The sequence below is a fragment of the Leucopleurus acutus genome (assembly GCF_964270905.1).
Source record: "Leucopleurus acutus genome assembly, chromosome: 14".
Taxonomy (NCBI): Eukaryota; Metazoa; Chordata; class Mammalia; order Artiodactyla; family Delphinidae; genus Leucopleurus; species Leucopleurus acutus.
In genome coordinates, this window is record NC_139156.1 from 57,839,947 (window position 1) to 57,853,778 (window position 13,832).

General features: G+C 38.1%; 1 protein-coding gene across 1 annotated transcript in view; it reads right to left on the minus strand.

Moving 5' to 3' along the window:
• Nucleotides 1-13,738, minus strand: part of SAMD8 (sterile alpha motif domain containing 8) — a 42,534-nt gene extending 28,796 nt beyond the window's left edge. Inside the window, exon 1 of the mRNA XM_082854404.1 lies at nt 13,666-13,738. The gene's annotated coding sequence lies outside the window, so the exon portion shown is untranslated. The remainder of the gene's footprint in view (nt 1-13,665) is intronic.
• Between the last annotated feature and the right edge of the window lie 94 nt (nt 13,739-13,832).

The following is a 13,832-nucleotide window of genomic DNA, read 5'->3' on the forward strand; positions in this document are numbered from 1 at the left end:
AAGAGAAACCAGATTTACTTTTCCACCCGAAACAGCCAAAAAATAGATTAAATATATGGGGAGAAAACCAGTTTCAAGACAGTGGTCACCAGACAACAAAGGAGATCCTTGAGAGTAGGAAACAAGGTGAGCCCTACTGCCCCAGCCATGAGTGGTACAGGATATAAACTGGGTGAGACCCAGCAGACTTGGTGAGTTGCAATGGAACTGAGAATCTAGGGAAATCAAGATGGCAGTGTACCTGGGATAGAATACTAGAGAGGAGAAAGATACACAGACAGAGAACTTGTTATGGACTGAATGTTTATATTCCCCCCAAATTCATATGTTGAAATTCTAACCCCCAATAGGATAGTATTAAGAGGTGATTAGGTCATGAAGGCAGAATCCTCGTGAATGGAATTAATGCCTTTATAAGAGACACCCCAAAGAGTTCTCTTCCCTTCTGTCATCTAAAGACACAACTAGAAGCTGACCACCTATGAACTAGGAAGCAGGTCCTCACAGACACCAAATCTGCTGGCACTTTGATCTTGGACTCCTCAGCCTCCAGAACTGTGAGAAATAGATTTGTTGTTTAAGCCACCCAGCCTATGGTATTTTTGTTATAACAGCCTAAGCAGACTAAGATGGAACTCCAGAGATTTGCAAAGGATCTCCCTTGAATAGGCAGCTGAATGCTGATCAGCACATATATGTGAGGAAACCAAACAAGACTGAAAAAAGAACCACCCAGAAAGATTAGAGGCAATAATGCCCAGTATTCACACAAGACCACTAAAAGTGCCTACTATAAACAACCAGACTGGAAAAAAATGAAAAATCTCATGATTCATGGGGCACTGGGTAGAGTACACAGTGAGATCTTTCCATAGTAGTAAGGAAGAATTAACCCTAAAAACAGTAGTTCTCAACTGAGGGCAATTTGCCCACCCCAAAATATTTGGCAATTTCTGGAGACATTTGTGGTTGTCACAACTAGGGGATCATCTAAAGACTAGAGGCTAGGGATGCTGTTAAACACTCTACAATGCACAGGACAGCCCCTCACAACAAAGAATTATCTGACCCAAAGTGTTATAGTGCTGATACTGAGAAATCCTGCCCTAAACCTAAACATGTCTCTGGTCCAGCCAAACAAATCTTAAAAGCAGAACCAAAAGGATCAAACTGTTTTCAAGTAATTTAACTACATCCCACAACAAAGCAGAAGAATATTAATAGGAATAAGAAAGTATTCAGCACCCAACAGGTAAAATCACAATGTCTGGCAACCAACCAAAGATTACCAGGCATGCAAAGGAATAGAAAAATTCATCTATAATGAGTAGAAAATCAATTGAAATTGACCCAGAACTGACACAGATAATAAAATTATCAGACAAGGAAATTAACATAGTTATGATAACTGTATTACATATGTTCAAAAAGTTAAATAGATATATAGACATATAAAAAAGATCCAACTCAAACTTCTAGAGATGAAATTACAAGATATGTAATAAAAGACACACTGGATGGGATTAACAGCTGATCAGATATTGCATAAGTATAGTAAACTTGAAGACATAACAATAGGAATTATTCAAAATGAAACACAGGAAAAACAGAATTTTTAAAAATGAAGAGAATATTATTCAGCCTTTAAAAGGAATCTTGAAGACATTATGCTAAGTGAAATAAGCCAGACACAAAAGGACAAATATTGTATGATTCACTTGGTAGTCAAATTCATAGAGACAGAAAGTAGATGTTGGTTTCCAGGGACTGTGCAGTAGGAGACAAATACCCATTACTGTTTAATGGGTACAAAGTTTCCATTTGGGATAATGAAACAGTTCTGGAAATGGATGGTGGTGATGGTTGCACAACAATGTAAATGTACTTAGTGCCACTAAACTGTGCACTTAAAAATGGTTAAAATATAAGTTTGTTATGTATATTTTACCATGATTAAAAAAATAAAAGAAAATGAAAAGAATATCAGTGAGAGGTGGGACAACTTCAAACATCTTAATAGATGCATAATTGTAGTCCCCGAACAACGAGAGAGGAGAGTGCAGAAAAAAATATCTGAAGTAACAATGGTTAACATTTTTCAAGATTTGGTGAAAACTATAAACACAAATCAAAAAGCTCAATAAATTCCAAACATTAGAACCACACAAAAAACTATACCACACCAAGGCTTCCCTGGTGGCGCAGTGGTTAAAAATACGCTTGCCAATGCAGGGGACATGGGTTCGAGCCCTGGTCCAGGAAGATCCCACATGCAGCGGAGCAACTGGGCCCGTGTGCCATAACTACTGAGCCTGTGCTCTACAGCCCACGAGCCATAACTACTGAGTCCACAAGCCGCAAGTGCTGAAGCCCACACGCCTAGAGCCCATGCTCCCCAACAAGAGAAGCCACCACAGTGAAAAGCACATGGACTACAACAAAGAGTGGCCCCTGCTCCCACAGCTAGAGAGGGCCCGCACACAGCAACAAAGACCCAACGCAGCCGAAAATAAATAAAAAACAAACAAACAAGCAAAAACAACTATACCACACCATATCATAATCAAATTACTCAAAATCAATGACAATGAGAAAATCTTAAAAGTAAAAAGAGAGGATACACACATTATACACATAGGAACAAAGATAAGAATGATAGCAGATTCCTCACTGGAAACATTGCAAGCTAGAAGACAGTGAAACAATGTCTTTAAAAGACTGAAAGAAAAAAAAAATGATCAGCCTATAATTCTATGACCGGTAAAATGTCGATCAAAAACAAAGGTAAAACAAATACTTTTTCAGACACACAAAAGCTGAATAATTTCATCTCGAGCAGACCTGAGCTACCAGAAATGTGAAAAGGAAGTCCTTCAGGCAGAACAAAAATGCCATCATTTGAAAATATGAATACCAGAAATGGTAGATATATGGGTAAATATGTAAGTAAAATATGTCAACAACAGCACAAAAGTTGGGAGAAATGGACTACTAAAATAAAACTCTTCCAGAAGAGGAGGGAATATTTCTGAATTCATTCCATGAGGCCAGTAGTACCCTGATACCAAAACCAGACAAAGACATTACAAGAAAATAAAACTACAGCCTGATAGCCCTTACAAACGTGAAAGCAAAAAATTTAAACATATCTTAGCAAATCAAATCCAACAATATTTTAAAAGGATAATACAACATAACCAAGTGATGTTTATCTCAGCAGTGCAAAGTTAGTTTAACACTTGAAAATAAAAATAATTCACCACAGGCTAAAACAGGGAAACCACACAATAACTCAAAAGACAGAAAAGCATTTGGCAAAATCCAGTATTCATTCAATGAAAAACTCTCAGCAAACGAGAAATAAAGAGAAACTTCATCAAGTTGATAAAGGACATCTTTGAAAAACCTATGGTTAACATTATACTTAATGATGAAAGGCTAAAGGCTTTCCCCTTAATATCAGGAACAAGGCTGGACTGTCTACTCTCATCATTTTGGTAAAACACTGAGCAATCTAGCCAGTAGAATAAGGAAAGAAGAAGAAATAAAGGGCATACGATTGGAAAGGAAAGAACAAAACTGTATTTGCAGACAATATGATAATCTATGTGGAAAATTCAATGGAATCTACACATACACACAAACACAAGTTACTAGAACTAATAATTTAGTTTAGCAAGATTGCTTAATATCAACATACAAAAATCAATTGTATTTCTATATACTAGAAATAAACAATCAAAAAATTGAAATTTACAAAATAATGCCATTTACAATAGCACCAAAAAATATAAAATGCCCAAGGATAAATCTGACCAAACATGCGAAAAATCTGTACACTAAAAACTATAAAACATTGCTAAGAGAAATTAAAGATCTAAATAAATAGTGACATGGGTGGGTCAAAAGACTCAAATTTTTAAGAAAATAAAAATGCTGTGAAATAAAATTCATATTTTATGTCCAGACAAGAAGAATTCAAACATAAAATTTTTTTCTCTGCCCTTTGACCTCCTCTCTCCCCACTACTGAGAACTGTGTATCTATATTACGCATCAACCAAACCTCCCCCGCATCAACCAAACCTCCCCCGTTGGCATAAATACCTGCTCAGCCATAAAGAGCAACATTCTCCTAGCACCAGCCAGGCAACTCCTTAAAAGATAACATTCCTTCTTGGGACTTCCCTGGTGGTGCAGTGGTTAAGAATCCACCTTTGAATTTGGTAAATTGAATCATCCTTGTCACCTCTCTTTCTCTTATCCAACAATCAGCCTATCAAAAATATATCCAGGACTTCCCTGGTGGTGCAGTGGGTTAAGAATCTGCCTGCTAATGCAGGGGACACGCAGGGTTCAAGCCCTGGTCCGGGAAGATCTCACATGCCGCGGAGCAACTAAGCCCGTGCGCCACAACTATTGAGCCTGCGCTCTAGAGCCCGTGAGCCACAACTACTGAGCCCATGTGCCACAACTACTGAAGCCCATGCGCCTAGAGCCCGTGCTCCACAACAAAAGAAGCCACTGCAATGAGAAGCCCACGCATTGCAATGAAGACTAGCCCCGGCTCGCCACAACTAAAGAAAGCCCGCATGCAGCAATGAAGACCCAACACAGCCAAAAATAAATAAATAAATAAATGTATTAAAAAAAAGAAAGATAACATTCCTTCTTGATCTTGTAAGGGGCCACACGACTTTTAGATCTGGACTGTGTAACTGTCAATAAAACGTCATTTAATGTACAGCCCTCTGTCTCAAAAAAACTTATATAACTATGCCTACACTTCTTATTGGTGGAACAGCTCTGAGAGCTTTCTGATGTGCTGTTCTTGGGTTACAGTGCTCAATTTGGCTCAGATAAAATTTTCCGTTTTTTTCTTAGATTGACTGGTTAATTTTTCATTGACATCCGTCAATTCTTCCAAAATTTGATCTATATATTTCATGGAATCCCAATCAAAATCCCAACAGACTTTTTTATAGATAAACTTATTTCAGTAGTTGATATGAAAATGCAAAGGACACAGAATAACCAAAACAACCTTGAAAAAGAATAAGATTAGATAGCTAATTACAAGACTTACTATATACAGTGTTTGTTTTCTACTGCTGTGTAACAAATTACTGTAAATTTAGTGGCCACTGGCATTTAGGGCCCCCTCCTATTCTGAAAACCAGCTTTTTCTCTGTTGTTTTTCTTTGTTGAATGCCCCTTGTACTTAGAATCTCTTTCTCCAGGAAAAGCCCAGTCCTTTGCTGGCTGATTAGGTCAGGTCCACTAAGATAATTTCCCTTTCTTAGTCAACTGTGCCATATAACCTAACATAATCAGAGTGATAATCAGACTCACAGGTCCTTCCCACTATACAAAGGTCACTGGAGGTCATTTTAGAATTCTATCATACTACCCTAATCAAGACAAAGTAGTAATGGCATAAAGATAAACAAATCAATGGTACAGAATAGAGAATCCAGAAATAGACCTACATACATATGGATATCTCATTTTCTACAGACATGCAAAGGCAATTCAGTGGAGAAAGGATAGTCTTTCCATCAAATCGTATTAGAACAAATGAATATCCACACGCAAAAAAAATTAATCCATACCTCTCACCACATATAAAAAATTAACTTGAAATGGATCACAGACCTAATGTAAAATCTAAAACTAGAAAACTTCTAAAAGAAAACACAGGAGAAAAAAAAAAAGAAAACACAGGAGAAAATCTTTCTGACCTTAGGTTAGGTAAAGATTTCTTAGATATGACAACAAAAGCAAGATCCATAAAAGAACAAGTTGATAAACTGGACTTCATTTGCCTAGGTAGGTGACTGAAGGACTTTTATAGTTTGTAGTCTACAAATTTCTGCATTGTTTGGATTTTTAAAAGTAATGAACTTCTACAATAAAAAGACAGAAAAATATATAGAAGCGATACATATTTGTTGAAGAACATTTAAAATATAATTTCAAAATTACCCCCCAGAGAACTAATGCTTGTAATTTTTTATTTACCTTTCATCCACAGAACTTTCTATAGGAAAAACTTCTATAGAGAAACCATACCATTGGTAATTCTGTATCATTTTTACTTAACATTATTGCATGAGTCCTGTCTAATGTTATCAAACTATCCTTTGAAAAGGACATTCCATTGTATGGCTATACAATAATTTGTCCATTTCCCCACTGTCAGCAACTGTTCACAATTTTATTACTATTACAAATAGTATTGCAGTGCCTTGGGTTAGATTTATAGAAGTAGAATAACAGAATAAAAAAATCTGACATATTATTTAGACACTAACTCCTAGCTACGTCATTAAAGTTTGATCCACATCAAAAAGCACTGTGTGCAAAGCATGGTACTTGTCCAAAATGTTAACTGGTACATAAAGGAAACATTTCAATTTGAGATAAAATTTAAAAGAAGTTTATTCTGAAATCATGAGCAATTAAGAAATTAGTTATCAAAGGTCAATGTTATTATCAAGGCACTGAGAGAATAGTCCACTCATGCAGAATCTTACCATCAAGAGGCATTACTCAAACTTAGTTCCAACTCATAGATAACAGATAAACTAAAGTAGCTGACTGTTCCGTACAGAGTGGAACAAAACATTTCTTATCTTTTGGATGGACTCTGGTGAGAAATTTTTGAAAACTATTTTTTTAATATTTATTTTTATTTATTTATTTATTTGGTTGCACCAGGACTTAGTTGCAGCAGGCGGGCTCCTTAGTTATAGCATGCATGTGGGATCTAGCTCCCTGACCAGGGATCGAACCCAGGCCCCCTGCATTGGGAACGCAGAGTCCTAACCATTAGGCCACCAGGGAAGTCCCTTGAAAACTATTTAAAAAAAATGCAATTTTCAGCACATCAACTTGTTCATTTACTAGAAAATATATTTCTTTTCTCTCCAAATTTAATTCATACTAATTAAAGATGTCAGCAGCTTGACAGCAAAAGAGCTCAGCATATTTCCCATGATCTTATCTCCATACTTAATACAATAAAAACAGCTTATCTGGTATTACTTAACAGTAGCATGGCTGTTCTTTAATCAATGAGCCTTTAACGCATACCAATGGAGTGATATGCATTAAATTATCTTCACGATAATATAAATAACTCATTTACTTATTAAAACTCAGTTACCAAATTAAAACTGCAAATACTGTATATTAGGTTTAACAAACTAAGCACAATCAGCCCAGAACTGCAAAAGGAGACAATAACTATCAACAAACTTTTTCCCTATTCTGCCTCACTGAAGCTATTTGTTTTGTCCTATCCTATCTTTGTGACTGAACAGCTGCAGGACAATCTGGCCAACTACTGGAAATGATGACTTGACTACAAGGAGTATTACCATCTATGAATCACCATTGACTTAGTGCCTGTGACAAATATGATGAATTGGCACTCAGGATCCTTTCACAAATATGATGAAATGGCACTCATGATCCTTTCCGATCTCCCTCTAGTTGTCTTTTGTACTACAGAGGTTAAAAAGGTAAAAATTATTCCCCAGGATCCCTAGCAACTAGGGTTCTAAATGTGAATTAGGTTCAGCCAACTAGATGCTCTGACATGGGAGGAAGGCAGAAAGTGAAGTAGGGGCCATTTTCCTGAAGTTTTGGGTATCCACAAGAAAGACTATTGAAATATTGGTTGTATGTGAGTGTACAAGTAATTCTCCAGTTTCTAGTCACTGACTTTGTGTCAGGAAGCAGCTGAAGTTGTAGAGTGGCAGTACTGGCTTTCTAATGCCTGCATCACAGATATGATGTGTTCTCTCTCTGTGTGTGTGTGTGTGTGTCTGTGTGTGTGTGTGTGTGTGTGTGTGTGTGTGTGTGTGTGTTAAACTATATATAACTGAATATTTACTATTTTAACCATTTTTAAGTGTACAGTTTAGTGGAATTAAGTACATTTATATTGTGCAATCATCACCACCATCCATTTTTAGAACTTTTTCATCATTCCAAATGGAAACTCCATATTCACTGAACGATAACTCCCCATTGTCTCCTCCCCTGTGCTCCTGTCAACCACCATTCTACCTTCTGTCTCTATGAATTTGACTTTTCTAGATACAATAGTGGAATCCTACAATATTTGTCCTTTTGTGTCTGCCTTATTTTCCTTTGCATAATATCTTCAAGCTTCATCCATGTTGTAGCATATATAAGAACCTCCCTCCTTTTTAAGGCTAAATAATATTCCATTCTATGTATACATCACATTTTGTTTATTCATTCATCCATCAGTAGGCACTTGGGTTGCTTCTAACTCTTAGTTATTGTGAATAATGCTGCTATAAACATAGGTGTATACAAATATCTTTTCAAGTCCTGCTTTCATTTTTTAAAAAATATTTATTTATTTATTTATTTATTTATTTATCTGGCTGCGCCTGGTCTTAGTTGTGGCATTTGGGCTCTTAGTTGCAGCATGCAGGATCTAGTTCCCTGTCCAGGGATCAAACCCGGGCCCCCTGCATTGGGAGTGCAGAGTCTTAACCACTGGACCACCAGGGAAGTCCCTGCTTTCACTTCTTTTGCGTATATATCTAGAGGTGGAATTGCTGGGTCATTTGGTAATTCTGTTTAATTTTCTCAGAAATCACCATACCATTTTCAAAGCAGCATCATTTTACATTCCCACGAGCAACACACAAGTGTTCTAATTTTCCACATCCTTACCAACACTTGTTATTTTTTTTAACTAATTAATTATTTCTTTTTGGCTGCGATGCATCTTGGTTGCTGTGCTCACAGGCTTTCTCCTGTTGTGGCAAGCGGGGGCTACTCTTCGTTGTGGAGTGCGGGCGTCTCATTGTGGTGGCTTCTCTTGTTGCGGAACATGGGCTCTAGGTACGCAGGATTCAGTAGTTGTGGCGCTCGGGCTCAGTAGTTGTGGCTCATGGGCTCTAGAGCGCAGGCTCAGTAGTTGCGGCACATGGGCTTAGTTGCTCCGTGGCATGTAGGATCTTCCCAGACCAGGGCTCAAACCCATGTCCCCTGCATTGGCAGGTGGATTCTTAACCACTGTGCCACCAGGGAAGTCCCTATGCAGCTTTAAAAAAAATCCCATTAAAATTTTTTAATCCTAAATTAAAATCTTTTCATTGAGCAAACAAAAAACTATTATTTTCCCTTTATAGTTATCAAAAGGTAGTTTACTTTTTCTTAGTAAGCACTGTTTCCAAGTATCTGAATCTGCTATAATTACAAAAGTTTCAAAGACCCAGAACCACTTCCTACCAGTTTTGAAACTCTAGCAGTGATCTTCTACCGTTTTACTATGTCCCACTGAGCAGCAGAATTTGGGGTAGCACATTTGAAATAAATTAAATTGTTTTTTCAGTTACATTATCATTCTATTGGCTGCACTTTAGCCTTGGGACATTTTTTTTGCTGCACAGACCATGCACTATTATATACCGTTATTAAAAAAGGTTGTCATGTATACCAAAGAACACAAACCTTTTCTGACTCCAACTTGCCTTTAAACTAAGACTTCCACTATCTGGTTGTACCTAATTCTCTACCACATTCAGAACTGTCTCAGTTCAATGAATAAGAATCAGTTCAATGAATAAGAATCAGGCAACACTGTGCAGGTTATATCCTCAGTTGTAGTAAAAGTTTTTACACAATGGTCAAAATTTAGTGGTAAGTTTGATGAAAAATCCTTAACCTGGCAAAATGTCAGAGCACACCAGTAAAGAAGCCAAGTGTATAAAATTCAAATTTTTATTCTAATCATTAAAATAATATTTGGGCAGGCTAGTAGTGGTCTGACAGATTGACTGGTAAAAATCTTCATTTTTAAATATGCTACACCCCCAAATCAAATCAACATAATAGAAAATGAGAAACTTGCTCAAGACTTCAAACTCCATTACAATATTGTGCAAATATACTGGATTTGGCCCCAAAATTTAATGTATGGTCTGGCAATCTCTGACTTTCATACCAATGTTGTATTGATGAAACTGACATAGATTTAATTTAGTCTCAAAGTTCCACACTAAAGCCAATTTGCAGGCATTTCCAATAACTCAGTGACACAGCTTAACTTAGGAACTTTAGGAAGACCCTAAATTAGCAGAATTCATGGTTCTCACCTCCTACTAGAATTTCTTACCTGTCAAGAACTTTAAGAGAACAGAAAAAAGGGTCAAGATAATAGATATAGGGCTTCCCTGGTGGTGCAATGGTTAAGAATCTGCCTGCCAATGCAGGGGACACGGGTTAGAGCCCTGGTCCGGGAGGATCCCATATGCCGTGGAGCAACTAAGCCCGTGTGCCACAACTACTGAAGCCCATGCACCTAGAGCCCGTGCTCCACGACAGTGCAGCCACTGCAATGAGAAGCCCTCACACCGCAACAAAGAGTAGTCCCCACTCACCACAACTAGAGAAAGCCTGCGTGCAGCAACGAAGACCCAGTGCAGCCAAAAATAAAATAAATAAAAATTCCTCCCCCCACTGCCAAATCTCAGAGCATAAAATAAATAAATAAATAGATAAATAAATCTCTTGTCCTCAGCCACAATTCAAAAGCTACACTAAGCCCACAATAAATATTCAAGACAAATACAAACATAGGTCTCTGCCTCCACAACAGTCTTCTAAGGTACATGTCATAAAACTCTGTTTAACAGTGAAACACCGTGCTGAAACTATTATGACCAAGTTTTCCTAGTTTCTACCATCCTAAACAAAAGCCAAGATAGACTCATATTATGTTACATTCTGCAGTGAGGTGATTTTATTACTAGTAGGGCCATCATTTAGTGAAGTAACAAAACATTTCAAATATGGAAGCCTGAAGTCTAGACTCAGCTAGGTTAAGATCCACTTAGGATGGTGCTATGTGTATGGGAGGAGGGGGTACAGGTCTGTCACAAATCCATATCCACATATTCAAATGGCAAATTACCAGTGACAAAGGCAGCATGTAAACACTGAATTGTTCTCAAAGGATACCTGGCCCATTCTCCTCTAATTTCTAGTTAACCTCCTGATTTCTCAAAGCCAAGAGAATCATAAGACCTAAAGTAAGAATTACTGTTATGATTAATGGCTGTGCTAGGTACATCCTACTATTAACACCATAGTATTACATCAGGCCTGGAGGTAAGAATTTTGAAAGAATAACTAGTTAATATGGTTATTCTTATAAGACAAAATAATGATGATATTCATTAGAACATCTGTGATTCAACATTTTCCCAAAAACAATGTTCAAATTTCATTTCTCAGAAAAGTCATGAAAATGTCTCTAAGTCAGCTATCGCAAAGTTCTGAAAAAGCATTGAAGATCTTAGTGATTAACAAAATAAAAATGTTTACAAGTAGTTGTGCAAAGTAAAGAGTCTTTGCAGAATGGCGATGATGCTACTGAAATCAAAAGTGATTATCTAAATATATCTGCATCTTCTGCCTCAGCAGTCATAATGGCTTCTAATGGAGTAATATAGATTTTCTTGCCTTAGAGAAACTGCTCTACCATAAAACTGATTTTATTTACAACTAAGTGGCTGTGAAAACTGTCAAGGCAAAACAAAGACAAACTATTAGGGACGCTAATGTATTAACTGTACAAATTCATGTAACAGTTTCTTTAATTTTGCAGTAACATTAAGATGTAACCTTAATAGAGAGTTCTTATATTTCGGTTCAGTTCAGCAAATTTTTACATGCCAAGACTTTTATTTAGAGCTAAGTATGAAGACAAGGTCTCTAGAGAATCTCAATCTAGTGAGGGTAAGCAAACATAAATTAACAATAGTAATACTATATATACTTCTTCAACTAAAGGATGTTTGTACTAATTTAAAGAAAAAGGAGTTAATCTTTTAACATCAGCTAAAAGCAAAGTTAAGAATTCATCTCTCCTTTGAAGAAATAATTATTAGTCTACTGAGCATTTGAAGATATGACATATAGTCAATACACATAAATTAACAGCTTACTGCAATCAGTAAATTATCATCTCATGAAGATTTAACCGTTGGATACCCATTTAGACTAGAAATACTTGATTAAAAGTTTGTTTTGAAATGCCAACAACTTTGCAAACCTGTAATAGGATAAAAGGTTGTAAAAGTAAAACAACATATGAGACGTGGCTAAAGTCAACATTTCACAAAGATGTTATAATTTAACAATTACAAAAGAAAATTAATCTATTTCAACTAAAGAGTATAAATACTGCAATCATTATTTTTCTGGCATAACTATGGTTTTGGTACGATGTCTTCTATAAAAGGCATCTGTGTACCCACCTATCCCAGTTCTGTTAACTGACAACTACAAGCATCCTCTATTCTTAGTCTTCTAGATAACTCTACTAAAAGTATTATTCATACAATATCTGCAAAGCGTTGGTCCTGCAAATCTGTCAAGGTACCCTCCTTCCAATTTTCAAGACACAACTCCAATTCTGGAGTTACAGGTGAGAGGAACATCTGGTAGCCTCCTGGACTGTGGTGATTTCACATACAGTTTTATGTACCTTTTTAACCCAGACACTTGTATTGACCACGTCTTTACCCTGTGGCCAATACGTGTCAACTCAAGCTACCAAAGTGAAATCAGTTGATACTGAGTATCTGTAAAATCTAAGTGTCCAAATTCTTGTTTCCAGTTTAGTTTTTTTAATTTAAAGGTAATGTATTAAATCTTTTTTTGTGAAAAAAGATTGTCTAAACTTGTCTGGTACTTAAGATAAACTTAAATGTAAGAAAAATACAAAGAAAAAAAAGAAACACATTATTACTGTTAGAAGAAAGCCAAATGATTATCTTTATTTACAGAATCACTCCTTTCACTATCTTTTCCAAACATCACTTCCTTTTCACTACTTCCCCTAGTCCTTTGGGCAAATCAGTGTTTAACATCAACCCTCCCACCCCAGATTCTTAAAAGTATTCACTGTCCACAAATGAGAAAGCCCCATGACCCAAATATATTACCCTAGTGATCGTCCATGCTTTGAAAGACACCTGTGAAAATGCCAAAGCCCTAAATTAGAGCCTCCAAGGGCTCCTTTTCTTTCTTGACCCCATTTCTCTTTTTCTGGCCTTTAAAGCCAGACGACTTGCCACCCGATAGCCCTTTCCTCTTCAAGCCTAAATCCTTCCCCTAATTACCACCACCCACTCTGGTCAGCGATCTTGTCAGTCCCACCCCGGTTCCCTCTCTCTGGCCAGGTGGTAACATCGACCCTGGTCCGGCTCCTCTGATTCCGTGCCCCCAGTGCCAAATCTCAGAGCATCTCTTCCCCCGGTCCCATATTCCCGCGGTACCCCTTCGGTCTTTTTGCCTCACTACCCGGCTTTCCAAAACCTTCAAGTCCCTGCCTCTTCGAGGCCACATCTCCCTCAGCCTCCCACTCCCTCTCGCTCTCCTTACCCCTCTGTCTCGGGCCATCGTCACGCCCCTCAGGCCCTCGGCTCAACAACCTCCATTTCCCTCAGATTCCATGCTAAAGGGGACTCTCCACGCTCCCTCAACGGTCTCCCGGGGCCCCTCCGAACCCCTGTCCGTGGCAGCCCCCGGTTCCATCCCCGACTCTCCACTCACCCTTGGCTGCAGGCTTCTCCCAAAGCCCCTCTTCCCCGCCTCAGCTCCTGCTCACCTCAGCGGTCCGAGTCGGGCTCCCCAGACCCACCTCCGAGTCGGCGTCTGAGCAGCTGTCGGAGCCCGGCGCCCTCCGAGCCTCGCCGGAGTGAGACGCCTCAAGAAGCGGCGGTGGAGCCCGGGTAGGAGAGCCGAAGTGGACCCTGGGGCGGTGGCGGCTGCGCG